At 41.5% G+C, this 27,995-nt stretch overlaps 2 long non-coding RNA genes across 6 annotated transcripts in view; one reads left to right on the top strand and one right to left on the bottom strand.

The window, feature by feature from the left end:
* Window positions 1–27,995, top strand: part of LOC102152238 — a 131,903-nt gene that overhangs the window by 60,566 nt on the left and 43,342 nt on the right. The window lies entirely within an intron of this gene.
* LOC111098123 lies at window positions 11–27,918 on the bottom strand. The gene is made up of 4 exons (XR_005367119.1): window positions 27,872–27,918; window positions 25,526–25,603; window positions 5,819–5,902; window positions 11–407 (listed from the first exon to the last, which is right to left on the bottom strand). It is a non-coding gene; the product is annotated as an uncharacterized LOC111098123 (long non-coding RNA).

Here is a 27,995-nt window from a genome sequence, read left to right as displayed (position 1 = left end):
TTTCCCTACTTTCTGAGTGGAAAGTGGGACTGGCCTTCTCATAGGCCTTCAGGAAAGGCCATGTGTCAGCCTGGATCCTAGAGGGTAGGCACCCACGAAGAATGCGTTCACTAGTACCAGCATTATACCAGTGCCCTGTGAAGCTCAGCAATATGCATTTACCCTGGCACCTTCCTCATCAGTAGCTCTTATCTCACACCCATCTATGATTTCACTACATGCTCTGCTGTCCTGATGCCCAAAGAGCTTTTGGTTTCCTGGGGAAAAACCTGATAACCTGGCCAAGCTGCTCCAGGCTGACTTGTGTAACGCCCTTCTTACTTTGACCTTGGCTGTAGGATCCTCTCCACTCTAGAGTCTTCCTTATAAGCAGCTCTCCAACTCAGATTACCCATGTGCAGCCTAACCTGTTCAGATGGAATATAAATTTAATTGATGGAACTGGAGGTAGAACATTTCTCTTGGAATTCAATCAGTGGATATATTTGGAAGCCTGAGTGTGGTTGTGAGAGGATATATATGGAAAGGAACAGTCCCTTCTGTTTTTAAATTAACCATAGGACTAACCGTAGACATGTCTTGATTCTCTATTTGTGTTATTGACTGATCTTTAGCTTTTTAAGGAAATGGGCCCCTGAAAATATATTCTCTTAAAATAATAAGGAGAGAGCTTACCTTTCATTTCCTGTGCTAAAGAAGGAACACAGACATGGGTAATCCAGGAGGCCATATAGACCCCAAGTCCTTGATATTTATATTTTGAATTTATTATGCTCATGGCACAACTAGTAGAACATGTACCTCTGGAAAATGCAAAATAGTCTATGTGGGATGAAGGGCTTTCATAACCATTGTTAAGGATCTGTAGGCAAATTTACTCCCATAATTCATGCAATATTTTTTATCACCTTGGAACCTGGGAAAACTGAACAAACAACCAACATTAAAATCCTTCCATACAAAAGTAGGCTTTCACTTCAGATCCAGCTGTGCCACCACGGTGGCCCCAGCACAGAGCACCCCAAGATCCCCATCAAACTCCAGCCATCCTGCCAGGGCAGCCCCAGTACAGAATTCCCTAGAACCCTCTGTTGGGAACTTACTCTAGCTCTAGCCAACCTGCCAAAGTTAACTCTGTTCAGTATGTCCTGGGACCCACCCCCCCGGCCTACACCCACTCCAGCTCCAGCTGGCCAGCTGCCAGGCACATGCTGTCTATGCAGGAGATGGTCCTACATAAGGTCACTCCTTCAAGACTGGCAGAAGTAGCTGTTCCACCTCACTCCTAGAAACAAACACAAATAATCCAACAAAATGAGGACAGAGGAATATGTTTCAAACAGAAGAGCAAGGGGCACCTGGGTGGCTCAGTTGGTTAAGTATCTGCCTTCAGCTCAGGTCATGATTCTAGAGTCCTGGGATTGAGCCCCACGTTGGGCTCCCTGCTCAGCAGGGGATGTCTGTCTCTCCCTATCCATCTAACTCTCCTCCTGCTGTCTCTCTCTCTCTCAAATAAATAAATAAAATCTTAAAAAACAAACAAAAATTCCCCAAAAGAACAAGATAAAACTTCAGGAGAAAAAAAATCCTAGTGAAATGGACATAAGCAGTTTACCCGAGAAAGAGTTCAAAGTAATGGTCATAAAGATGCTCACTGAACTCAAGAGAAGAATGGATGAACTCAATGAGAACTTCAACAAGGAGTTATAAACTGCAAGAAAGAACACAGAGCTGAAGAATGTAGTGACTGAAATGAAAAATACACTAGAGGGAATCAACAGCATGTAGCGGATACAGAAGAACAGATGAGTAATCTGGAAGACAGAATAGTAAAATTGCCCAATCAGAAGAGCAAAAAGAAAAAAATAATTTTTTAAAAAATGAGGGTAGTGTAAGGGATCTACCACATCAAGCATATGAACATTCACAAAATAGGGGTCCCAAAAGGATAAGAGAGAAAAAGGGGCAGAAAACCTATTTGAATAAATAATGACTGAAAACTTTTCCTAAGCTGGGGAAGGAAACAGACATGCAGGTCCAGGAAGCCTAGAGAGTTCCAAACAAAATGAACCCAAAGAAATCCATACCAATATATATAATTAAAATGGCAAAAGTTGGGACACCTGGGTGGCTCCGAGTTTAAGTGGCTGCCTGTGGCTCAGGTCGTGATCCTTCAGTCCCTGGATCAAGTCCCCCGTAGGGTTCCCCGCAGGGAGCCTGCTTCTCCCTCTGCTTATGTCTCTGCCTTTCTCTCTCTGTGTCTCATGAATGAATAAACAAAATCTTTAAAAAAGTAAAATGGCAAAAGTTAAAGAGAAATCTGAAAGGCACTGAGAGAAAATAGTCACAAGTAAAGGAAGTTTCATAACACTATCAACTGATTTTTCAGCGGAAACTCTACAGGCTGAAAGGAAGTGACAGATATATTTAAAGCACTGGAAGGGAAAAACTTACAATCAAGAATACTCTATATGGCAAGGTTATTGTTCAGAATCAAAAGAGGTAAGGAGTTTGCCAGACAAGGAAAAACTAAAGGAGTTCATCACCATTAAACTGGACCTACAAGAAATGGTAAAGGGACAGAAGTAGAAAAGGCCATGCCTGGAAATAAGAAAATATCTGAAAGAAGAAATCTGGCTGCTAAATGCAAATATATAGTAAAGGCAGTGGATCAGCCACTTAAAAGATAGTATGAAGGTTATGGGGCGCCTGGCTGGCTCAACTGGTAGAGCGTGTGACTCTTGATCTCAGGGTTGTGAGTTCAAGTCCTGTGTTGGGTATAGGGATGACTTTAAAAAAATCTTAAAAAGAAAAAAAAGATAGTTTTGAGATTAAAACAGTAAAATCAAATATAGCTACAATAAGTTGTTAAGGGATACACAAAATAAAAGATATAAAATATGATGTCAAAAACATGGTAAGAGGGTGTAAAGATGTAGTCCTTTTAGAATATGTTTGAACTTAAATGACTATCAGCTTAAAATAGACTGCTATATATGTAGGTTGATATATATGAACCTCATGGTAACCACAAACCAAAAACCTACAATAGATACACAAAAAATAGAGAGAGGAACCCAAACATGACAATAAAGAAAACCATCAAACCACAGAGGAAGAGACCAAGAGAAGAAGAAAGGAATAGGGGAGAGCTACAAAGACAACTAGGAAACAATGAACAAAAGGCAATAATTAGATACTTATCAATAGTTACTTTATTTTTTGAATTTTTAAATTTTTATTTTTATTTTTAGAGAGAGAGAGAGAGAGAGAGAGGAGAGCACAAGCAGGGAGAAGGCTGGGAGGAGAGAGAGTACCTTAAGCAGGCTTCACGCCCAGCGCAGAGCCCAATGCTCCATCTCGCAATCTTGAGATCGTGACCTGAGCTGAAATCAAGAGTTGGATGCTTAACTGACTAAGCCACCCAGGCACCTCTATCAATAATTATCTTAAATGTAAATAGACTATATGCTCCAATCAAACGATATAGGGTTACCAAGTGGATAATGAAAAAAGACCCATCTATATGCTGCCTATATGAAACTCGCTTCAGATCTAAAGACAGACTGAAAAAAAAAAAAAATAAAGACAGACTGAAAGCAAAGGGACGGAAAAAGATACTCCATGCAAATAGAAGTGAAAAGAAAACCAGTGTAACAATACTCATATTAGACAAAATAAACCTTAAAACAAAGAATGTAACAAAAGACAAAGAAGGGCATTACATAATGATAATGGGTCGACCCAAAAAGTAGGTGTAACATTTGTAGATATTGGGCAGTCTGGGTGGCTCAGCTGTTTTAGCACCGCCTTCAGCCCAGGGCCTGATCCTGGAGACCCAGGATCGAGTCCCACGTCAGGCTCCTTGCATGGAGCCTACTTCTCCCTCTTCCTGTGTCTCTGCCTCTCTTTCTCTCTGTGTGGCTCATAAATAAATAAATAAAATCTTTTTTAAAAAATTGTAGATATCTACACACCCAACATAGAAGCACCTAAATATATAAAGTGAATATTAATAGAAATGAGAGAAATTGACAGTAATACTGTAATAGCAGAGGACTTTAATATCCTACTTACATCAAAGGATAGATCATCCGGACAGAAAATCAGTAAGAAAACATTGGCCTTCAATGACAGTAGACCAGATGGACTTAATAGATAGATACAGAGCATTTCATCCAAAACCACAGAATACACATTCTTTTCAAGTGCACAGAGAACATTCTTCAGGATAGATCACATGTTAGACTGCAAAACAAGCCTCAATAAATTCAAGAAGACTGAAAAGTGGCCTGAATGCTTAGAGGGCTGCACAGTTCAGGGGGAAGAGAGTAGATTTGGACTTCACCTTTTTTACAGGAAGCAGAACAAAAGGGAAAGAAGTTCATTTTTAAAGAACTGTATCTATTTATATATTTTAGCAGAGTTCATCATCTTTGGAGGAATATTGATGTTTTGTTATAAAACATATTTTGACAAGGCCACAGGTTATTCAAATATAAAGCCTGGGGACCTAGAATGGAGGGGAGATGCTAAGAGACAAAGGGAAGACCAATTTCTCTGCCTGTAAAGTAATCTCTTTGAGAGGAGAGATTGAGTGTGAGCTATGTTTTGTAGCCTCTGGAGGTAGAGAATCTAGAGATGTAGAGCCTGGGGCTTTAAAGGACAGAGTGAAGAGGAGACTCAGAGGGACCCAGGTGTCATAAGGGTGGGCCTGGCAACATGGTGGCTGGTGGGTGATGGGAGATGCAGGGGAAGTGCAGAAGCATGGTGGAGGCTCAGGTATGGCTCCACCCCCATGCTAGGCAGCTCCCCACCACTTTGCTATCTTTACCCCAACTTAGACTATGCTGGGAAAGGAAGGGGAGGAGGAGAAAACCTTAGTATGACCAAGTTTTTATCTTGAACTGGCCACATTTAGATAAAGAAGCTACTAATTTTGCTATAATTTTAATTAAATTTCATTCAGACAAAGTTACCACTTTGTCCCTCTTCGAGTGAAATTACTATGAAATTTACACCCATATTTGTGATGTCTGCTGAGTTTTCATCTAAATTTTGTGATTTCTGTGGTTCTTCTGTTCTCGGCAGTCAGTAACATTAGAAAGGCTTTCTGCTTCCATATCTCCTAGTTTTTCCTAATCAAGATCCCTTTCCCAGGTCTGTTTATCTGTTTACTTTCCTCTTCTTTAGCTCCAGGAGGTGTATCCTCCTTTCTTAGCAGAGTACTTAGTCCATAGTGAGTGCTAAATAATTTTCTGTTGAATGAATGCCTAAAAGAAGGAGTAGGGAGTGATCAGGACAGGAGAAACAGTCAGAATGGTTGCAAAAGAAGGGATAGTTGGTAGGTCCTGACTGGGTCATTACAACTGGGTACTCAGGAAGATGGCAGCATGGCTGTAGGATATGAAGACAAGAATGTTCAGGGTGGGAGGGAGAGGACTCAAAGGAAATCCTACGATTCCATGTCAAGTGTTTAGTGAGCTGGCGAGTTGCTGATTCTCTCTCATTGATTACCAGCCTGGTGAAAGGTGGTGGGGTGGGGAGGGGAGAGAGCAGACTAGTGCTGGTTCAAGATGTTCAAAATCTTTTAAATGCTCACTGGCGAACAGGTGTGATGCCAACTGTCATTCTATATGGACAGTGCTATTCTCCTGAGTAGCTGCGATTGTGCTCTTATACTTTATAGCTCTCTTCTAGAATGTTCTACCATCATGTGAAGCCAGAAATTCAGGGGGAAACCCTCTGCCACAAATCCTAGAACACCACCTGGATTACGTTGTTCCCTATTCCAACACCTTCAATGGCTTCCTCTTACCTTCAAGATTTATTTTAAGAGGCCCTTCCAACAGAATAAACCTCCTTGAGTGGGAAGGCTGAGATTCCCCCTTCATTGCAGATTCTGTTAGGGAAGAGGAATGAGCTTAAGAACAGAAGCACTGGAAACAAAATCCTTGGTGGATGGGAAACAATGGAATACCATTACTGAGCAGAGACATGAGTAGGCTATGTGGTAGTGAAGGCAAGCAGTGAAAGCTGACACTTCTCTTGACAGCAGCCTTCCTCCTCTTTCTATCCTCCTCTTCCTGGTCAGCCCCTCCAGCTGGAGGGTCTCTGTTACTGTCTATCCCTTAATGAGTTAATACATATGAAAATCCCTAGAGCAGTGGCTGGCTCAGAGTTAGCACTGAATAAATGTTTGCTACCTTTTGCATTTATTCTATTCTTTGTGTTTCTTGCTGCTCATGTTTCTGCTACCCCTAATCAAGGTTTGAGTCAGCATATGCCAGAGTGAATGCCAGATGGGGGTGGTATCCAGGGGGTGTGGTCAGGAGACTAATCTCTGTATGAGTCTGGAGGGAGGAGAGTGCAGAGTAGCTGATGGAAGGGTCCCATATGAAGCTCCGATGAAAATGCCTCACTTCTGCTGCAGGACTTGGGTCAGGAAGTGTCAGGTAAGTGACGATTAAACATTTGCTGGACAAAGTGCATGGTGGTATTTGACTAGGCTTTGAAGTGTGGGTGGAATTATCTGCCAATCAGAGAAAGAGATGTTCAAGGTGATAGTTTCTCTGTTGCAAAAGTAAAAGAAGCTGCAGAAAGAAGTAATCCTATGACTCTAATAATAAAAGAATGTGAACCAAATGGGGGGGAGGGAGAACAAAAGTATGAGTGAAAGCATGGGAGAATTTTGCCTTCCAGATTTCTAAATAAGCTTTCTTCGTGCCATGGGGCTTAGAAAAATCCCCATGGAAGTCAGATGTCTGTGCAATGACACCAGGCGGGTGGTCTTCCTGCCCAGAGACATCATGCCCACCCACTAGCAGGAGAAGAGGGCTGAGCATGGCTCTGGGAACACTAATAGCTTGTGCTGAGTCATCGCTGTTTGCTAGGAAGCTACATTCCTAAAAATAATATTGGTCGGTTTGGGTGCCTCCTTGCCCTATTGCCTACAAGATAAGTCCAGGTCCTTTAGCTTAGCAAGGTATGGCCCTGGTGATTTCTTCAGCTTCAACCCCTGCACAGCTCATCCACCCCCATGCATTCATAACCCCATGTCACAGGGATCCTGGTGGGCACTAGAACACACCATCTTTTTTCCCATCTCCACATCTGTGTGCATATTATTTCTCTTATCTGGAATTCTTTTCTCCCTATACGTTTTTCAAACTCCTGTTTGTCCTTCAAAACCCAGATCAAATGGTTTTTCCTTTCAATAGTTTTCTCTGAAACATCACAATACTTTGAATACAATCCTATGGTAGCAGCACAATAATACATACTAATATGTTCTCTTTTAAATGTGTCTTTCAAGAACATTCTTTCATTCAGAAAATAATTATTGAATACCTACTATGTGCTGGGGACTCAAGACACAGGGACTATATATTGCTCATCTATATTGTTTATTGCAATCTCAGTATTTCAAGAAGCTAGCACAAGGAGGTGCTCCAGAAGTATTGGAAAAATGAATGAATGAATGAATGAATGAATGAGTGAATGATGAATGAAATGAATCATTTCTCCTAGGTTCTTCAAGCTTCCATTATAGACCTTGCTTGATATGTATGAAAATTCGAGTATTCTAAAACCCAGGGAAGATGCTGGCACTCTTCTCTGAGTACCACAGGCAGCTCTGGCTGTCTGTAATTTCATACAGGCCAAAGAGTTCTCTTAAAAGCTCTGGAAAACTCTCTCTGGTGGTCTTTTCTATTCTGAATCCATACATCTCTGTGGTTCTGGAGGTTGAAATAAAGCATTGACATCATGACACCATCTTTCTAGCAGACCATGGATGAGCTGCTGGGCTGTATATACTCCACCAGGGGGAATGCTGACCCCCTAACTCTTGCCTTGCTGCCTATTTCTGTTCTGTTGTCAACCATGAACCAAGGCTGGAGCAATTTGGGGTTTTTCTAAAAGGCTTCTGCACCAATTTCAAAGACAATTTTCAAAATGGGGTATGAGGAATAAATAGGCAGCCATATAACCACATTCTCTCTCTCTCCCTCTCTTTTTGGAGAAATACAGTAAATTCCCATTTTGATTTGATGACAAGTTGGTTGGCCCATGCATTTCTAGGCTCTTAGCTATCATTAGAACATTTCTATTAAGAGTGACTATAGGGGCAGCCCTGGTGGCACAGCGGTTTAGCGCTGCCTGCAGCCCAGGGTATGATCCTGGAGACCTGGGATCGAATCCCGAGTCAGGCTCCCTGCATGGAGCCTGCTTCTCCCTCTGCCTGTGTCTCTGCCTCTCTCTCTGTGTCTCTCATGAACAAATATATAAAATCTTAAAAAAAAAAAAAAAGCAGTGACTATAGAGTATAGACAATAGGATTGGTTTTTCTCTAACCTGCAAATCTGAAAGTAGATATCAAAATGATAGCCAGCCCCCTTGAGATGGTCTCTTCTGGAGCATAGTGTACTAGAAAGAGCCAGAAGTACTGGACATCAATTTTCAGCTATACTATTTACCAAATGGTGACTTTGAGCAAATCACCCATCTCATCCTTTGTAAAAAATGGAGATAACGCTTATTTTGCAGGGATATTTAAGGTTTAAATGAGGCAAGGTAGGTACAGATCCTGGCACATAGAAGATAGTTAACATATATGAATTTCTTATGTTTCTTTGGAAATCATGTTCTAATGTTGCCTTTGGAGTCTGTCCCTGGAAATGACTAACAGAGTCATATGTAAGTGACAATATTGCAGCTACCATTTATTGATGATCTTGGCACTTCTATCAGTCCCTGGGATTTGCTGTAAACCACTGGTAATTCATTCTCTCCTGTTCTGTCATGGCGTTCTTAGAGCCTACATCTTTAAGGAGCAGAAGGCATTTGTCTGGCCACAGACCTCCTTCCCACTGGTCTACATAGAGATGGAAATAGAGACAATCTAAAAATTTTAAAATAAGTTGAGAGAATCAGCTCCACTAGTTGAAAATAATGGCTGTGGCCTACCAACAAGGTAATTTGCCCCACTTCCATTAGATGGAGGGAAAGAAAGATGGAGCAAGGACCAAGAGGGGATGTGGCCACTCTTGAATGTGGTTCACATCCAAGATGATACAAACTGTGGCACATGAGCACTGTAGCTATCCTGGGATTGTTGGCTTTCCCCTCACCCCCAGCCCCCACTGCCCCAGTCAGGATCCTGTTACTTTAACCTTCACAGCCAACCCACACCCTTGCACAGAAAGGCAATGAGCACTCTGAAGCTGCTTATTCTGTTCTGATGTTATTTCTGTTTTTCTCTTGTACCTGGTTCCCTTCTATCTGCTCAGCTGTGTTGGTGCTTTGGTTTGGCTCTTGATGGAGCTTTTGAATCATCCTTGGGTTTACACTTTTGCAGATGAGCCATTCCCAGTCCACCCCTTTTCTGAGTCAAGAACTCCAGCCCCACATGCCAGTGAAGAAGAGAGCAGTGACTGGTGACGCTGGTTGAATTCTCACTGAGACTATGAAGAACTGGAATAACAATAGAGACTTTCAGAGTCCTCTGGCCTCATGCAGCGCCTGTGTAATGACCTGGCTCAGAGGGAAAGAGAAACCCCTTCCCAAACTGCAAAGTCAATGCTATGTTCTGTCCTCTTCCAGGGAGCTTCTCTGAAGACTGCCCTTGGATAGATGACTTCTGTCTCTGTTTGAAAAGGAAGATAAAAGGTCATAAGTCCCTAGGGTGACTAAAAGCTGTGCAAAGTAATTTCTTCAGTTATTCAAAATCGTTATTTTCCAGGAAGAGGAGTCAGCAATTAGAAAGACAAAATTGGCAATTTATGCAGTGATTTAAAAACAAACCCCTGCATTTTATATTGTTGAAGTGCTAACCTATGAAGATATTCCTTATGTTTTCTCTGACCTCTACTTTAAGCAGGTAGTAAGTTTTAATCAATTTCACATTTCATAGAATTTTGCAATATAGCAAGTAGCCTTTCGTTGAAGCCTTAACTGAGAGCATTATGCTCAGTGTCCTTGAGGAAAGAGATGGAAAATGGGGGCATCTCAGAGATGAAGAAAGGCTCTGAGTACAATGATAAGCTCAGGCTCATGCCCTGCCCTGTTTTGTTCTCTAGGAAGTTGATCAAACCTGACCATGTTTGGCTTCTTGGTGTATCTAGAGGGCAGGATTCTGGCACTGGAATGGCTGAGTCCCACACACCTGACATAGAAGCAGCTAGACTTCAAGGAGCTGGTTCAGGCTTAGTGAAGATGTTCATGATGACCATGATAGACTGGGAATTAGAGAGCCTTCCTCTTTTGGAAACACCAAAGAAGACTCTTAGATTTTTTTTTAAAAGATTTTATTTATTTATTCATGAGAGACAGACAGAGAGAGAGAGAGAGAGAGAGTGGTAGAGACACAGACAGAGGGAGAAACAAGCTCCATGGAAGAAGCCTTACATGGGACTTGATCTTGGGACTCCAGGATTACACCCTGGGCTGAAGGCAGCACTAAATCATTGAGCCACCCGAGCTGCCCAACTCTTAGATTTTTGACATGGCCATGGGGGAGGAATGGGGCTACCCTTCATTACTGAGATTGACTTCTTGCTGCCCTGGTAAAATGACCACTCAGAGTCATATTCAGTTTGATTTAAAGAGAAAACAGAAGTGTGCTATTTCTTGTACACCTGGAGATGCAAATTGAGATCCACACTTCCACACAAAATAAGTTGGGTCTTTAATGTTAAGTACTTGCAGCAGGATCCTCCAAAAAAAGTGTTGTAAATTGGTAGTTTTATCCTTAAAAAATAAAAGGTTGAGTTTTATTTTGTTTTAGCTGAAATGCCCTTTCTTCAGAAGAACTCTTAGTAACATTTAAGTATACAATTCAGGGAATCTGGAAGGTCCTGATTGGAGTTGGTGAGACCAAAAGCCCTTACACTTGACCTATTCCTCACACTGACTGACCCGCAAGTGATTCTGTAAAGTCCTAGAGCTCTGAGGGTCAGTTTGGAGTCTTGCTACGGGTTGCACACTTGTTTTGATAAGTAGGTGGCCGAGATAACAGGTAGTGAGTAACTTCCAGGTCATGTCAACATTCCTTAGCCCTTTATTAAAGGTCCTTCATAATGTCCTCCTTCCCAGTCCCATCCTTTGCATCTATCTTTGTATTCTGAGGCATGGTCCACTTCAGTGCCTGGTATAGACAAGCACTAAACAAATGTCAATTAAACAATGTCATCTTGCAGCCCAAATGATGCAAGGAGATAGGATAACACTTTTGGCATCACAGAGAAAGAGAGAAAAAATGAAAGTTTATTTATTTTCTCTCTCTTAGTTTGGAATGATGCCCATGAAGTTCTACTTTCACTTACCTCTTCCAACTTCACCGGGCATGTGCACGGACACACAAGCATGCACACACACGCATACATAGGGTGTTTGAAACCAGCTGAGAGAGAAGTCAGAACGATGGAGACAAAAATAACTATTTTTGCTAGTAATGCTGAAGGAGAGAATGTGGTTTGGGCAATCTTCCTCCTCCTTGTCCTCAAATCTCGACCTTGGAATGCATTCAGTATGCTTACTTAAACAGCCAACTTAGCCTCGAGGAACATGACCACCGCACACCTGAAAGGCCTCAAAATAAGAACAGAGATTTGAGTCTCCAGACATGCCTCTGGGCTCTGAATCAGATATACTTCCACTTTGAAGCACATATAAAGCACAACACACACACACACACACACACACACACACACAGCAAAAAAGGAGAGAAGAAAGCTGAGACTACCCAGAGAAATCTTTCCTATTTCCTAGGGTAGTGGGTAGGAGTGGAAGATATGGAATTAAGAGGAGCTAATGTGGAATTATTAGGAGCCTAATATTTACAAATGAATGGTAGGTCCCAGTTTATAGAACAGGGTAGACAATTTAGATAGTGCCCTCAAGAGTCATTTTTCACTGCATTAAAACCAGTTGCATTCATGAAAGACTCCACTTGGATCATCATGTCAATCAGACTTTTTGAACTGTGGTTTTTATGTTTATTGACTAGGGCAAGCCCTATGTTCATTTCTGGCAGGGTGACCATATTTGGTGGATGGCTGAAAACTCCATGGCTGTATTCTGCACAAATGAAACAAAACCAACCCCAACATTATGAGAACTGTGTTTACAAATGTATAACAAAATTGTACATTAAGTACCCTAAAAGAATTCAACTCTAGCCTTGGTATACACAGTTAAACCCTCGTATACACCAAACATGATGTGCATAGTAGAAATTAAGGACTACAAGCAGATGAGTCGAAACAGGACACAACAGCGCAAGTGAAGAGACATAGGGCCAAGCAGCCCACTAGGTCTACGAAAAACACAAACACAATCAAAGATCAACATTAAAATCAATGATCCTGTTCAACACCCACACCCTACCTCCCAGGCAAGGTCCTTGTCACCCATAGTTTTCAAGAGGAAGGGTCAATGGAGACTGAAATCTGAGCCATGGCTGGAGATGTTATATAAAGAATCTGGGTTGGACAGGATCCGCAGAGAATGAAGACACAGATGTTAGAGGTGGTTTGGGGCCAGGGGGAGAAATGGTGTACCAGTCAGACTTCTTGGTAACAGACAATAGCACCCAACTCCCTTGGGATAAAAGAGAATTTGTGTCATTCACGGAAGCTTGATGAGGTAGGTTTGGCAAACAGATGAGATTCAGAGAGTGTCTGGGGGCCGGGGAGCAATAGCAGTCTGATCGGGGCCACACAGCACTGCCGTTAGACAATGCTTTGCACGACAGGTCATCACTGCCACTGCTGACACTGACCTTGGGCACCATGGCTGCTGCATGACACCGCCATCGCTTCCAACTTTGCTGCTTTTTGGCATTTCTCAGTTCTGATTCTATTCTCCTAGTGGGAATGTATCTCTGCCTCAGCGTAGGATGTGCCTGCGCCCTGGCTGCCAATGGGAGAGGGAAGATAGTCTTTCATTTTACCATCCAGGAAACATGTGATGGGAACTCCTCCTCTTATCCTCCAGGGGAAGGAGAGCTGAATAATGGGCCGCCTAAATGTATTCACATACAAGTGATGGATGCATCCAGGATGCCTCTTGAGATGTAACATTCAAATGCCCAAATTAAATGGGCCTTTGAAAGTATTAAGTGTCAAAAAACCAACAAAAACGTTTTGTCATCACAAAGTGGGTATTTACTTGGTCCTATGATCATTTAAAAAAACATTAAGATCAAGTTGCATGCCTTCTTGCTGATAAATTGCAAATTGCCTAGACCACACCTCCCCCTCTTATTATTTCTTATCCTCCTCCTCTACCTATTTGCCCTTGTGACTTCCAACATTTGTACGTTGTATGAAGCACAAGGCACTGCCAAGTGAGAGTCACTAGGGGGACAAAAAAAAAAAAAGAAAAGAAAAGAAAAGAAATATCAAAATGAAGCAATGGGGGATCCCTGGGTAGCTCAGCGGTTTGGTGCCTGCCTTTGGCCCAAGGCGTGATCCTGGAGTCCCGGGATCGAGTCCCACGTCGGGCTTCCCGCATGGAGCCTACTTCTCCTTCTGCCTGTGTCTGTCTCTGCCCCCCTCTCTCTCTTTCTATGTCTATCATGAATAAATAAATAAAATCTTTAAAAAAAAATGAAGCAAAAAAAAATGAAGCAATGACACAGTGTCCATTTTTTTTTTAATCACATGGATTGGCTCACATACTAACTGGTAGATTGCACCAGTTATTCTTGCTAAATGAAATACCTAAGATAATGATAAGAGATAGCACTTACTGAGTGTTTACTGTGTGTCAGATGCTTTGCATGCGTTATCTTGTTTAATCATCATGGCAACGTGGTCGAAATGATCCCCATTTCACAAAAGAAGAGACTAAGGCCCGGAGAACGACTTTGGGGAAGGCTGTACAACCAAGCAGCGGACAGAACCGAGATCTTCACTCCCTGTCTGTGTAACCTAGAAAGTTCTGCCACCAGTGCCACACCTCTGAGTATTAGCACGTTGGAATAGACCTGAGTCAATGTTACTCGGACGGGTGTTGGCTTCCTGCACAGGTACATTCCTTCAAAGATAAAAGCATCGCTCCCACAGGTTTCTTGGCAGAGGGAATGGGAATCTCAGCTCTGAAATGAAACCGTAGATTTGTTTCAGGAAGTGGGGATTGGCAGGATAGGGAAAAAGAGGGTCTTTAATTGCAAGGGCTGAACAAGGCTGCCTGGAAAAGCAGTGCCCTGTGAGGATGGCTTGGCCAGTGAAATCGCTTTTGGCCAGAGTTGCCTTCTTCATAGCAGATGGAAAGTAATGGTCAGCCCAGGATAATGCGACACAATTTGCTTTCATTTGATGGTTCCTTCTGCCTGTGTGATGTTTCCCAGGCTGCCTTTTTTATACAAGCATTGGCTTTAGCAGTGAAAAAGAAAGAAGTTGTTAGACATTTTGTAAACCATGACCCTTTCACCTTGGCTGTGGATTTTTAAAGTATTCAAACTGCATTGCAGCTAGACTGCAATGTATTTACAAATAAATTCACGAAAGTCAACATGCATTCTTTTCCAAAAACACCAAATGCATAGAAAAATCATAGGTCTGTACTACTTTCCATATGGTACTAAAATTTTCTTCTTCCCTAGAGAAAGAAAAAAAAAAACGTAAGTCTTGAATAAGGTAGAAAAAAGAACAAATGGGATACGTAAAAGTAGAATGGTATGACTCTTCTTGGATGTTTTCTAACTTATGAAGATGTAGTTCTGGAATATTCAGTCCTATAACCATGTCAGCAATCAACAGATGGATAAATGAAAAAAAAAAAGATTATTTCAACATTTTAGTGAATCAAGCACATTAATTGTTCCTTTTTCATATGGAGTCATGTTATATCTGGCTTTCTTCCCCTAACCCTATGTCATAGACACTTCCTGTGAACATGTCTTATTTTAAAGGATAATGTTACTTGCCACATCAAATTCAGTTGAGGGGATGTAGCACAATTTATTTAACCAGTGTCTTCTTTGGGGGCTTTAAAGTTGTTTCTAATTTTTCACTGTTATGGAAGTCACCGCAATACATTTCGTTTTGTATTTAGTTTCTTCCACCCCTACCCTTTTAGGAAACTAGTTCCTTAAAATAAATTTCCTGGAGTTGAGTCACGTGGTCTAACGAAATGAACTACTTTGCTGTTCTTGGTAGATATTGTAAAATTGCTTTCCAGAAAAGTTTTTATCAATTTACACTACCACCAGCAGTGTTTTCATAAGCCATTTCCCACTACAAACTTAGCACTGTAGGTTGTCTTATGTCTTTTAAATTGAATTTGTTAAGGGAAGGTTTCTCCCAGTTGAAGTGTGGCTAAAAACTTGCCACTCAGCTATTGTGTGAATTCTTAGAGACTGACTATGAAATCATGGCAATAAACATTGGAGATGTCAGAGGCCTTTTTAGTTTGATCTGTCCCTCTGTGGCAGGTGTTGGATTGTTACCCACATGCCAGTGCTTTGGGGACACAAATGAGTAGAATATGTTTGTCAAACATGTCAGCTAGAGTTCCCATAAGACTCGGCCACAAAATGTCGGCAAAGCTGGAATACAAAGGCCTGGCTCTTTGCCTGCCATCCCCTGCAAGGCTTGGGAGCCCATGAAAGGCAGGGCATCTCCTGGGTATGCTACAGAGCCTTTCTGGGTTCCAGAACTTTGCTTGGACACCTGGAATTCAAATTTCCACCACTGCTGAACCGGAATAAACAAATGTACCCCAGGGCCGCCTTCTACGATTTCATCCTCTGAATGTGTCGTTTGTGATGTGGAAATGTATTCTGCTAGAATGTCATTGGACGTGCAAGTTGCCAGGGCATTGGAAACCATCTAGTCCAACCCCCTCATTCAAAGTGGAGGAAGCTGAGGCCCAGTGAGTGGAAGGTTCTAAAGCCTGGTTTCTTCATTCCCAGCATGGTGGTGGCACCCACTGCCTCCACATATTATTTCTCCTCCATAAAATATCTTTTATAAAAGCTCGTTCAGGACTGGTCTTGCTAAATTTAACTTTCGGTGGGATCTTCCTTGTTACTGATTGTTCCCTGTGTATCAGGCATTGATGGCAAAGCATGCACTAAGAAGTTGTAGGCATTAGTCTCGGAATTTTTATGTAGTTAAATTGCAATGACAATGACCAAGTAACTTTCATGCATGAACTCACTCACTCCAACACTTTTCCTAAAATATATTTTTCATCATCCTTATTTTACAGAGAGATAAACTGAGAATGGTTTTTAAAAATATTAAACAGCATAACCTAAATTGTACTGCAGTGACAAACAACCGCAAGTCTCACTGACTCACAACAGGAAAGCTTTATTTCCCTCTCATGTTGTGCATGTGCTGTAACTTAATGTTAGTTTTTTTTTAGAGGGAACCACGTTGAAAAGAGTAGCCCTTATCTGCAACCTAGCTGTGTCCTAGCAGATGGAATATCGCAAAGGTACAACACACAATGGCTCTTAAAGCTACAGACTGAGAAGGTCTTCTCGACTCTATTCATGAAACGGATGACATGGCCAAGCCTGCCACTGAGGAGGCAGATAGTAAGCTACTCCAGCAGGGAAGGCCCAGTGCATAATATATTGAACAAATAACAGTCTACCATTGATAGTATCTTACTCAAGTTCCTACATCAAGTAAATTCTGGAAGCAGGAGTTGAACTCAATGTGATTCCAAAGCGACCGCAACCAACGTATCTGTTTTACTCTCTCTCAATGATCAGATGCTAGGAAATGTCCTTGGAACCCAGATTGGAACTTACGATCTATTCTTTTGCCACCACGAAAAATGCCATTGTGAGCATTAAGCATGTACTCATACTTTTCCAGCCAACACAACATTTCACAATATTCACTGAATGCTTCCTCCACTGGCGCATTACTAGTTTGCATGCTATTTCTTTCTGGGTGGAGGAGATCTGTGCTTCTACACACAAGGATTACTTTAGAGATCCCATAGACTCTTAGGGCCACAAGGCCAGCTCCCAGCCAAGGATGGCCTCCTTGTTACAGAATCCTACCAGGAAGCCAGGCAGCCTCTCACATGCAACTCTGTCTAACACCTCCCACCCAAGGAAGGCCAGGCCATTTATGCACAGCTCAAACTGTGGAAGTGTCTCTACACTGAGTTGGGTCTCTCTTGCAGAGCTTTCATTCTTGGGGCTATAGTTTAAGATAAAGGTAATCATATATATATGAATATGTAATCCTATAATGTATGTATACATGTATATATAGGACTAAAATGCTTTTTTTAAAAGATTTTATTTATTTATTCATGAGAGACACACAGAGAGAGGCAGAGGGAGAAGCAGGCTCCCTGCAGGGATCCAGATACAGGACTCAATCCCAAGACTCCAGGATCATGGCCTGAGCCAAAGGCAGACACTCAACCACTAAGCCATCCAGGTGCCCCTAGGATTACAATCCTATATATATATATGAAATATATTTTTATATATGAAATATATAAACAATGTATCTTTTATAATGTTATATTCCATTTATATACTATTTATGACTATATATTTCTAGATTTTTTTTAATATATTTTACTTATTTATTCATGAGAGACACAGAGAGAGAGAGAGAAGCAGAGACACAGGCAGAGAGAGAAGCAGGCTCCATGCCGGGAGCCCGATGTGGGACTCGATCCGGGGTCTCCAGGGTCACACCCTGGGCCGAAGGCAGCGCTAAACCACCGAGCCACCCGGGCTGCCCCTATTTCTAGATATTTTTATGTTACATATTATATATCATATATAATACTATATATAAAACATATAAAATATCAAACTCTCTATATCTATTTATCCATCCATCTATGCCAGATTTTTATTTTCATGCAGAGATTATGGTCCCCAGTTCTTATATTTTGTAGCTTCAAATGACTCAATTTACTCTTAATATGTTTGCTCTTTGCATCTCAAAACATCTCAGTTGCCATTTGTGAAGGTGCTCTAGTCTATCTGCAATAAAAAATAGAGTTTGTATAATATTATTCACCCCTCTCCTTGTTTTATACTACTTAACTTGTAACTCTCCAAATGGGAATATATTTTAGATTTAACATAACAGCATGATCTTTTCTATGGTAAATTAATTTATTTAGCAATTTCTATCAATACACACCAACTTTGGTATTTAGAATACTCAGAAATGTGGAGAGGTGAGGTAAGAATATCCCCAAATCCTTTAATACATACTTTAAAAATTTTTATAGGATAAGGAATACCTTATTCTTTCAATACCTAAGATAGTTCTGCTTCCATACTTATTTACTTTAAACAATTGGTTTATATTGAAATGTAAATATATATATATGAAATGTATATATATACAATTATATATATACAATTTGTATATATATATGCTATATACATATACACAAATGTGCGTGTATATATATATCAAATATACACAAATATACACAATTGATCCTTGAACAACACAGGTTTGAGCTGCACGGGCCCACTTATACATGGATTTTTTTTTTTTGATCAATACAGTAGAGTACTGCAAATATATTTTCTCTTCCTTATGATTTTCTTAGTAACATTTTCTCTAGCTTAGTTTATTGTAAATATACAGTATATAATGCATATAACATAAAATATGTGTTAATCGACTATTCGTTACCAATAAGGATTTCTGTAAACAATAGGCTATTTTAGTTAAGTTCTTTGGGAGGAGTCAAAAGTTGTATGCAAATTTTTGACTGCCTGTGGGTGGGGTTCAGTGCCCCTAATCCCCCACATTGTTCAAGGGTCAGCTGTAGTTTATTTCTCTTTAGTAAATGTTTGACAAATTATCTTTTAAATTGGCTTTTAAATTGGGGAAACTTTTTTTTTTTTTTGATATGTAGACAAAAACCACTTTCAGAGACTGGGATATTTTATACTCTTTAAAATTATATTCCTTTTACTTTATGGAAGCTCTGTGCGGGGGGGAAGGACCATGTCTCATTCTTCACGCACCCCTAAGTGGCTGCTATTGAGTTAAAAAGTAAAAACAATGGGGAAATAGGTCAATGGACATACATATGATGCTTTGCTTTTGCCCAAAGCAGTTGGTCATGCTCAAAATAGCACAAATTACCATAATTGATCTAAAGGTATTAGTGGTAGAGTGGAAGAAAAGAGATTTGATTTTTTTTTTTCTTAAAAAGTACAGACCAGCAAGATTTAGTGAATGATTAGAAGGTGCAAAACATTAGGGGAAAAGGAGGAGTCTAGAATAACTTAGGAATTTCCAGTTTGAATGACTATGAGTGGGTGGCTCATAGACTGTTTGAAAACAGACTACTCCTTGTTGGTTTTTTTTTTCAATAAAGTTTTACTGGAATTCAGCCAAACACATTCCTTTACACATTGTCCATGGATGCTTTCACACTACAATGGTTGAGTCAGGGAGTTGTGGCAAAGACTATATGGCCTACAAAAGTTAACTACCTGGCACTTTACAGAAAAATGTTGGCTGAATCTTGCTCTATAGAAAATACATATTTGTTATTGTTGGGGGGAGGATATTGGGGCAAATAGCTTCCGTCTGTTAATATACTGAGTTTGTGGTGATTGTAGAACATTCCAGTGAAGACATTCAACAGGAAGTTGTAGTTATAAGCCTGGAACTCAGGCACAAAATTATGACTAAACATATAGATTGAGTAGGTTGTGGTTAAGCTGTGGCTTTGGCGGCCATGTTTAAGCAACATGGTGGCTAAAAATCTAAAATGAAGATACCATTTGTGATGTACAGTACTCTCTGAGATCTAGCTCAGGATGTATAGTGTTTGGAAGTCAGTAGTGTTTGATTTCATCTTATAGAAACATAAGAAGAAGGACAGGGGTCTGTAGGGTGCATTAACTTCATCTTCTAGTATGTGGGGCAGGGGTCTCACTGAGCACAAAGGCCCAGGGTCCTCCAGCCACAGTCTCCCCTTTGCTTCAGAGTGACTGATGCTGCTGCTCAAGTCCTCACAGTAGGCCCCAAGCTGAAATCAAAAGCACCCCTTTCAGCTTTACTAGGCAGTTTGGCCAGTGCAACCACAGAACATCTCATATTGGTTGATGTAGGGGAGGAAAAGCTAAATGTTGGTTATAGTTCTAAAGTGATGCCAGTCCTGGAGTTGTGAAGTTCTGCTGCGGCCATCAGGGTTAAACCTAACAAGGCAACTCATGTACTTTCCAGGCCATTTTCCAGCTGGTAAGTGAATATTTCTGTCCTGCACGTGGTACAGAGAGCTCAGCCCAGTGCAAGAACGGTCTGTTCCAACAGAGTTTCTAGGCCAGTTCCAGCATGCCTTTGAATCGACTTACTTCCAGAGTGATTCACTTCCATTTCCTCTTTTGCCAAGTAGGGAAATAGCAACTCCTCTTTCTCATCTTTGGTAAATGTGGTAAGGACAAGTATTTTGAATGAGATGGGGAGTGTGCAACCCTATGGGTAGTGAGCTCCTGGAGGGAAGAACTGTAGCCTCCATAGTAGAGGCCAACAAAGAGTAGACACCCAGGGTATCAAATAAGTAGGTCCTCAAAAGTCAATTTACTCCAAATGTAGTTGTATAGAGTTTCTAAAGTAGTAACCCGTACAATAGACACCGGCTGTCTTAAGCAAGATTATTGGCAACTGTGCCAAGATCTTCCCACTTTTACCTATCTCATCAGCCACTGAAGAGAATGAACTCCATGGATGAATTTGATTTTTTTTAATAAATTTATTTTTTATTGGTGTTCAATTTGCCACCATACAGAATAACACCCAGTGCTCATCCCATCAAGGGCCCCCCTCAGTGCCCGCCACCCAGTCACCCTCACCCCCCGCCCACCTCCCCTTCCACCACCCCTAGTTTGTTTCCCAGAGTTAGGAGTCTTTCATGTTCTGTCGCCCTTTCTGATAGTTCCCACTCATTCATTTGGGGAATATAAAAAATAGTGAAAGGGAATAAAGGGGAAAGGAGAAAAAATAAGAATTTGATTTTTAAAAATTTTTTGATGAATTTACCTGTTAGGTGGGAAACCCTGCTAGTACCCCCGAACCTACTCCAATACACATTCTGAGTTGTATTTCTCGAAATGTAGTGTCAGAGCCTAAGTGTTTGAATTTTTCTAGTTTCATCAGAGGCTATTATGCTAAATACCGCGAAGTACATTGAAAAATGGGTGGAACCAAAGATGGGGGCAGCCACTTAAAACTATGATCAGATTTTTCCTCAGATCGTATTTATTTATTTATTTATTTATTTATTTATTTATTTATTTATTTATTTATTATTTTTACCTCAGGAGGAAATTGCTGGATTTTATTTTTAACATTGAATTTCCACACTCCCTTTTGAATGTCTTGCTAGCATGTGCCCACACGTACATGCATGCTCGTCTGTCAGAATGCGTGTGTGTGTCTGTGCACCCTCACCCAGCTGGGATAATCTTGTGGGCCCGTGTGCGGGTGCGTATGTGTGCGGACGAGTGTGGGTGTATTTTCCTTGTGAGTGCGCTGGTCTGACGGAAGGAGCTCTTAGATCCCACAAGAGCCACATGTCTATCAGGAGGGATCTTTGTTGCGTTTTTCAGCACATGCATTTGCAGAATTAAAGAGCGGAGGCACCAGGATAACCACAGAACCCTCTGTGAACTATTCTGGGTCTCCCCAAAGACCTTTAATTTACTATTGTATTTAAAGACGACGCATGGCCTTGCAGAGCTGGATCTGCAAATGCTCAGTGGCTCAGTGGCCTTGGAAGACAGACCATCGCCCAGTGGGGATCAGCTCAAAGGTTGAACCGGTATCTCCTGAACCTTAGTTGAATAATACATTTTGCTCGAGAGTTTTTGTTTGTCTGTTTGTTTTCCTCCTGGCTCACTCTTGGCCCGGACTCAAGATAAACTTTGCTGCCTCTCTGCCTGCTGTGCTTAATTTTCTGTGGTCCCTAAAATGCTGGATTTGTAGCCTTTTTCGTTTGGCTGCGGTTTGGCATCTCCTTTCCAATTCAACGTTCAAGTTTCCTCTGTGTGCAGGACTCAGAAATGTTTCACTTGAGAGTTTAAGTTTCATGATTTTAATTATTCACATCGTCTAAACTTGGCTTTGAAATCAACCATATCAGGCATGACAATTCACCCAAGAGTCTGAAATGGAATAAAGAAAGCAAAGAGGAGGAGACATCTGGTGCCAAACCACCCCAGTGAGGTGCCCATGTGTTTATGAAGGGGGCAGGGGGAGGAGGAGAGGCCTCTGGGAGAAAAGAGCACTCACTTTCCTGGAGCACCTACAATGGGATAAGCACTGGGCCCGAGACACCTTCTGCCCTTGGCCATCCCAAGAATCCTTTGGGAGGCAGGGATGTCCCAAATTCTCTTTCAGCTCCTGCTTGCCTGCCTAGACGTTTGTGCTGTAAGGTGGATGCTGTGTGACAGGGGTAGGGGGGCGGTGGGAATAGAACATGTTACTGGAACATGCTGCCTTAACTTAGGAGAATCTCCCTCTTTGTCCCTCTCAGTTACCCAGAAGGCCTCGTGTCTCTTGGTGTTTTCTGCATCCCATTAACAAAATGCCACCCTGGTTTTTAGGAACTGAAGCTAAAAACTGCCGGCTCATGTTTTTGGCTGCCAGAGTTGTATTGTTCAATTGCTTCCTGCCCACCGTGTGTGGGTTCTTTCTGGAAGGAAGAGCCAGTCCAGTTGCAAGGGTGCTACAGAGTCAGGTACCGAAAGTTCCTGTAGACACACAGACCTAAACCTGTGATACTTGGGAATGAAGAAGCTTGCCCAGTCCCTCGATGGCCAAGACCTTTTCATTTTTGGAAGTCTCCTTTAATAAAGTCTGGTGCTATGCAGGCACCGAGAGTCGGATGTTTGGCCCGGGAGGGTGGATGCGCGTAAGAATTTTTTGTCTAATTATAAAGGTGGCAAGATATTAGGAGGAGGGGACAATGAAAAAATAAAACTCAAGCATCACCTAATCAAGGCAAAAGGACACTGCTAATATTTTGGTAGGAGTCTTTTTCCTTTCCTTTCCTTTCCTTTCCTTTCCTTTCCTTTCCTTTCCTTTCCTTTCTTTCCTTCCTCTTTTCTTTCTGTGTGTTTTAAAAAAAAATGGACTGTAACCAATATCTTGGACAGAATACATCTTGAGACAACAATCACGAAACAAAATTATTTTGTTTCCTCTCCTCTTCCTCTATCTCTTTAAAATTAATTAGAAACAATCCTTCTTCCCTTGCCCTACAGTGAAAACCCTGGGCAGCCTCATGACTCTTCTGATCACGGCCAAGTGGCAAGAGAACGGAGAACGGATGGCCTTTTTTTCACCACGGTCACAATTCAGAAATTGCGATTCCTTGGCCTTGACAGAAATCGAAACTTTGGTTTGAGATGGTCCTCTGCCCTTCCCCAGCCAGGCTGGCTGCCAAAACCGGAAGAAGGCCCAAAGGGTGCGGTCAGTTTCCACGCTCAGTTTTTGCCCTCCACCCTAACTTTGGTCCATTTCTGACCCCTCCAGGTCTGGAGTCAGGGGAGGAGCTAGAAGTTTCTTATGTGACTGGCACGGTCCACAGCAGGCTTCCCACTCCCTGGAGCAGGCAGGTGTCTAAAGTCAGAGCTCCCGTTGGCCTGTAATGTATTCTTCAGGACGCTCTTGCCTCCACAGCACACCTCCCGAGAGCTTTTACCTGCGGTTCTCTTGATGTTGGTGATACACTCTTCATGTACAGCTCACGTCCACTCCTTTCTCAGCCCTGACTTAATTCAGCACGACTTCAGCTCTTCTGCAGTGGGGCCTCTCTACCCTCCAGGGGTCCTGGTGGATAGACTTGTGAGGATAAGACATGTATCGCTCTCTACCCCAGTTCCTGGCTTAGAGCTCCTAAAACCTTTGTAATTTCTATTTATTTATTTATTTATTTATTTATTTATTTATTTATTTATTGTCACAGAGAGAGAGAGAGAGAGGCAGAGACATAGGCAGAAGGAGAAGCAGGCTCCATGCACCGGGAGCCCGATGTGGGATTCGATCCCGGGTCTCCAGGATCGCGCCCTGGGCCAAAGGCAGGTGCCAAACCACTGCAACACCCAGGGATCCGCAAACCTTTGTAATTTCTAAGTGAGAAGAGCACCAGGAACGTCCCTTATTCTAATAATTGGTCTTCGAGTCCAACCCCGACATAGGGCTCCTGAAATGCTTGTAAATTCCTAAGTGATAAGAGAACTAGAAGCATCTTTTGTTATAAGGAGGCAACTCTGGGTGAGCTACCAGATGGCTCCTGGATGGCAGCTGGTCGCTAGAGAGACCAAGCCGTGATTAGAAGCTTGGAATTTTCAGCTTACCCCTCATCGTCTAGAGAGGGGAGAAGAGCTGGGAAAGAAATCAATAATTGATCACGTCTACATGAGGAAACCTCCATAAAATCCTAATCGGGTGGGGTTCAGAGACCTGTCTGGTCAGCAGCACATGCTACTCACCTATGGGGAGGGTAATATACCCCAAATCCACAGGGACAGAAGCTACTTCGTTCGAGACCCACTTTAACTGTTCATCTATGTCTTTTATCATGTCCTTTAATAAACTGGTAAATGGAAGTAAGCATTTCTCTGAGTTGCTCTAGCAAATTAATCAAACCTGGGGAGGAGTCGTGGGAACCTCTGATTTATAACAGATTGCTCAGAAGCACAGGGGGCAACCTGGCCTTTGGACTGGCATCTGGGGTGGGTGGAGAGGCTGTCTGATGGGACTGAGCCCTTACACTGTGGGATGTGACATTATCTCCAGGTAGATGACGTCAGAATTGAGTTAAGTTGCAGGACACCCAGCTGGCATTGCAGGATTGCTTGGTGTGGGCAAAACTCACACACACCCGGTGTGAGAAGTGTTGTGAGTGTGGCAGTGGTGTGAGAGTGCAGGAAAGACACAGAAGAAAGAAAGAGTTAGGTTTTCCTCCTCAGGACAAAGCCCCGTGGGGGTCCTCTCTCATTCCCTCTTGATGTTTGCTCCCGCGGGAGTGCCTGCCATCCACCCCAACCACTCCCCCTCACCGCCCCCACCATAGGGCTAGCCAAGCTGGCTCTCTTCATTGAGATGTTCCACTCTACGACTCCCAAATACAGAAGCATTGATTAAGTTTCTGGGCAGTCTTGTTGAATCTCTTCTCAGTTGGTTCTAGATGAATTTCAGGGACTCTCCTCCACCCCCAAAATATATACACACACATTTTCTTCTTTTTCTTCTTCCTTCTCCTCCTCCTTCTCTTCTCCTCCTCCTCCTCTTCTTCTTCCTCATCTTCCTCTTCTTCTTCTTCTTCTTCTTCTTCTTCTTCTTCTTCTTCTTCTTCTTCTTCTTCTTCTTCTTCTTCTTCTTCTTCTTCTTCTTTTGATTTTATTTATTTCATAGAGAGAGAGAGAGAGTGCCCAAGACCCTGAGGTCATGACCTGAGCTGAAGGCAGACACTTAACTGACTGAGCTACCCAGGCACCCCCATATACACATGCTTACACACTTTGTGTAGACACGTGGTGGGTACTTACCCCACCATGACAGATCTCTTCAAAACTTTCCCCCTGATTCCTCTTTCTTTAGTTCCAAAATGGGATCTTTTTCATACCCTGGATGTGGATGAGAAATTAAAGAGTCATGTAGCCTTTTTATATCCATTTCCTTTAGAAAGTTGCATCTTGCACCTCCCTCTGAAATGTTGTATTTGTTGAATCTTGGTGATAGTTGAAACTTTTGAGTTAACATTTATACAATCTTTTCTAATCTTTGTTTTCAAATAATATTCATCCTGATAATTATCCCTATATCATCACTGACTTTTGAAAATTTGATTTTAATGATATTTCAGTACTAAAAGTAGTTTCCTATTGCCACTATTACAAGTGACCACAAACTTCGTGGCTTAAAACAACACACATTTATTGTCTTGTAGTTCTGGATGTCAGAGGTGCTACATCAGTCTTAGTGGGCTGAAATCAAAGCATTGGCAGGGCTGTGGTTCTCCTGAGAGCTTTGGGGACAATCTGTTTCTTTGCCTTTTCCAGCTGCCTGCATTCTTTGGCTTATGGCCCTACATGACTCTGACCTCTATTTCCATCATAATATTGTTTCCCCTCCCTCTGCTTCCATCCTCACAGTGCCTGCTCCGATTCTGACCCTTTGGCCTCCCTCTTATAAGGACCCTTGTGATTACATTGTACCCAACTTCGTAATCCAGGATAATCTCTCCATCTCGACATCCTCAATTTAACCACTTCCACAAATTCCATTTGCCAGGTTAGGTACCTATTCACCAGTTCAGAGGATTAGGACCTGGATGAGGGGTTATTTTTGGGTGGGGGTGGGTGGGTAGCAAGGGCATTATGTAGCCTACTGCACCCATTTTTTTGGATGTTTCACAATTTAATTTTACTTTCAATTCTTTATTTTAAATATTGTAAACAGTGGTGTAATGAGTTTCCTTACAAATGAAAACATTTTTATGAGTTTCTGTGATGGGTTTCTCAGTATGAATTCCTAGAAGTGGAGTTATTGGGTAAGAACATGTTGAGGATTTTTTATTTATCTTGCCAAATTCCATTCCAGAAAGGTTTCATAAAATTTTGACTCCACAAGCACTAAGGAGTCTATCTTTACCAACAATGAGTAATTCTGCATATTATTTCTCATTTGGGGGTCAATTTAATAGCTAAAAAATGGTATCCCCTACATGTTTTTGATTACTAGCAGACTGAATATTTATCGTACATTTATTGGTCAAATGTATTTCTTCCTCTCTGAAATAGGTGTTCATTGACTTTGGCCACTTTTATGCAGTCCAGTAGAGAATTGAGATCTTTACAGACAAATGGATCTGGTTTTGATTTTTCCCCCCAACTTAGCTGTGTGACTTTGTGCACATAACGTAACCACCCTTTGTCTCAATACTCTCACTTTGTACACCCAAATAAAAACCCTGGGGTTTTTTTTAGGAAAAAAAAATGTTGAGGTTTTATTTCCACAAAGCACACAATTTTAGTAAATCTCTCTATGAGTATATTTTAATGTGAGTATAATCAATCTTTATCTACTATGTTTTATGTGAGGTTTGGATGATGGATAGAGAGCACCTAGATGAATGTTTGTATTTGGTGACAATGGACCTTGGGACACCTGGGTGGCTCAGATAGCTGAGTGTCTCTGACTCTTGGTTTCAGATCAGGTCATGATCTCATGGGTGGTGAGATGGAGCCTGGGTCGGGGCTCTGCACTCTGCTTCTCTCTCTCTCTCTTTCTCCCTCTGCCCCTCCCACTGTGTGTTCACATACTCTATAACTAAAAATAAATCCATAAATCTTTAAAAAAATAAAAATAAAGGCACAGCACAGGGAATATAGTCAATGTAGTAGCACTGTGTGGTGAGAGATGGTAGCTACACTTGTGAGCACAGCATTTGGTACAGACTTGTCAAATCACTGTGTTGTACACCTGAAATTACACTAATGCAACACTGTGTGTCAACTATACTTCCACTTTTTAAAGAGGGCATAAAGGAGACAAAACTCTTGTTCATAATTGTTGAAATTGCTCTCCCACTTTCTTATTTCTCATCTATTTTTGTATTTATATTGTAGGAAAAATGTCTACTATCCTGTGATCAGTACATTGTCATTTGTGATTTCTTTCATTTATATTTAGAAGTTACGACCCATTTTCAAGACAACTGAAATATTTACTGTTATTTTCATTTTTTAACAATGGTTTTCTTCGTTTTCATTTAGATCTATAAAACAGATGGAATTTGAATTGTTGGCTATGTGAGGTGAGGTTAAGGTAAAAGTTTATTTCCCCCCCATTTTTTAGCCACACTCCCCAATATCATTTGGTGAATATTATACCTTTTCTTCACTGAGTTTTGTTGCTTCCACTGCTATCATATATTAAGTTCCATAGTGTTTTAAATTGTTCTAGAACTTTCTGTTGTGTTCTACTGATATAGCTGTCTAGTCTCTTGACAACATA

The sequence above is a fragment of the Canis lupus genome, chromosome 11, assembly GCF_011100685.1.
Source record: "Canis lupus familiaris isolate Mischka breed German Shepherd chromosome 11, alternate assembly UU_Cfam_GSD_1.0, whole genome shotgun sequence".
NCBI classification, from domain to species: Eukaryota; Metazoa; Chordata; class Mammalia; order Carnivora; family Canidae; genus Canis; species Canis lupus.
Note: the sequence above shows the minus strand (reverse complement) of the source record. Positions and strands in the feature narration are given on the sequence as shown.